At 32.5% G+C, this 2,090-nt stretch overlaps 1 long non-coding RNA gene across 1 annotated transcript; it reads left to right on the forward strand.

The window, feature by feature from the left end:
* Nucleotides 1-327: 327 nt before the first annotated feature.
* On the forward strand, nt 328-1,983 carry LOC126888842 (uncharacterized). Its single transcript, XR_007699672.1, has 2 exons — nt 328-539; nt 998-1,983. It is a non-coding gene; the product is annotated as an uncharacterized LOC126888842 (long non-coding RNA).
* Nucleotides 1,984-2,090: the final 107 nt, after the last annotated feature.

The following is a 2,090-nucleotide window of genomic DNA, read 5'->3' on the forward strand; positions in this document are numbered from 1 at the left end:
TTACTCTTAAGGTGTCATTCTTCTTCTTTTTTGGTCTATCAAGTAACATTCTTCTTCTTTTTTGGTCTGTCAAGTGCCATTCTTCTTCTTTTTTGGTCTATCAAGTGTCACCATTCTTCTTTTTGGTCTGTCAAGTGTCATTCTTCTTCTTTTTTTGGTCTGTCAAGCATCATTCTTCTTCTTTTTTGTCTGTCAAGTGTCATTCTTCTTCTTTTTTTGGTCTGCCAAGTGTCATTTTCTGTCAGATTTCTGCACTACGGATTTCTACGGATTTTTGAAGCGCCATCTACGGAAATATTCAGTTGCGTTGTTAACAACCCTGATTTCTAGTTTAGTTGGTCACGAACTCAGAAAGAGGCAACACATCGTCATTACTTAGGTGACGGAGTTTGGGCAAAATTGGGAAAATATATAACTAAAAGACCTCGAACATCAGCCAATAACCCATACTAATAATAATCAAGCAGTAGTTATATCTGGAGACTTATTTACAAGAAAGGAAAAAGGTTATAATACCGCCGATGTGTTGCTTTGCTCAAGTGAGTATATTGATATATTTCTCTTTATTTCTTCATTATAAAATCAAATTCACCATCCTAGATATCTCGTTCGTTATCTGTAGATATTAATTTCAGTTAAGAAATAATTTAAATGTCACATTATAATTTCTATTACGGTAAGGATATTCATTTCCATTTGCAAAGGAACAGTCAAGGCCATATGTTTTAGTGCTAAAGTTAAATTCCAATTTCTCATTAGACTTTTTGCTCTAGGTTTTTTTTTGAGGTAATAATATAAAAAAGTTTTAACGAATATCAGACATGTCATGCGCATGTCCCTGCCATGTCTGATTTGATGATTTGAATTAGTTTCAGTTTGACATGACATATGTATACCTAACCTGAGTTTTTTTGTTTTGGTTTCCAGTGCAGTGACCCTGTGCTGTCTACACATAGTGTTATAAATAATGTAATTAAATTGATAAAATTTATTTTAGATTCCGTCCCTTAGCTACTTGTCACACAGACACTTAGCCTAGTCAATTTATATAGATTGTATCATCATTTAATGTGCCATCATATAAATATGTGCCAGTTACTGTAAGCAGCTAGGGTATGGGTTACCCCTAGAGTTACTTTTGATTGGATTGGATAGTACCTATTTCACAACATCCAGGATTGGATTTATCACCACAGCAGCCCACTAGTTTTTGCCGTGCCAAGAGGAAATTCATTCCTATCTGGACCTTTTTAAATAGGACTTGTGGTTAAGATAAGTTGTTTAATCTTATTATTTACATATTTTGGGTACTCTATAGTTGCTTGCACTGTAAACTTCTTGTATGCATACAATTGAGGTAAACTAGGTACATATTTCTTGATAGATAGGGTTTTAGGTCGTTGGTTTTTTTTTTGATTTAATATAAGTAGTTTCCAATAAATAAAATTAGGTCTTGTTCAATAATCATTATAAATAATAATTGTAGCTTAAAAATTTGATAGGAAAGGGGTCGTTAAAGATTTGTCGCGGATTTCAAATAGGGAATATGTCTTGTAGGTTTTTACATTGTATATAAAGAGTAACTGACCAACTCATTTATACAACTCATTTATATCACTCATTTATATAACTCATTTATATAACTCATTATATATTTACTTATTAGTGTTTTTGCTAGGTGAGATCTTTATTATTTTTGGTAACCGTAGCGTTCTTGTTGTGGATCTCACTCTAGCGTAGTTCAATTTAGGAAATAATTACTAACTTTTTAGTTGTAAGGACTTAGTGCTATTCTGACGGACTTTTGCTTTGGATTTTGATTTTAATACCTTTGCTTGGCCAGTGATAGTGGATAATTGCTTGTTAAGTGGCCTTTGCGGTCCTATTTGATCTTCTCCCCATCCACTATCACTGTTATCACGTTGCGTTATATGTAAATTGTTAGTATTTAACATTTATTATTAATATATTTGTATGTATTAAGGTTGGTGTTTTATTTCAGTCTGTATTACCAGTATATAACATAGCAAGACAAGATCAGTATTTAGTATTTTGTATTTCAGGTGGTTGTAACCAGTGTCATAGAGTTC

The sequence above is a fragment of the Diabrotica virgifera genome, chromosome 7, assembly GCF_917563875.1.
Source record: "Diabrotica virgifera virgifera chromosome 7, PGI_DIABVI_V3a".
NCBI lineage: Eukaryota > Metazoa > Arthropoda > Insecta > Coleoptera > Chrysomelidae > Diabrotica > Diabrotica virgifera.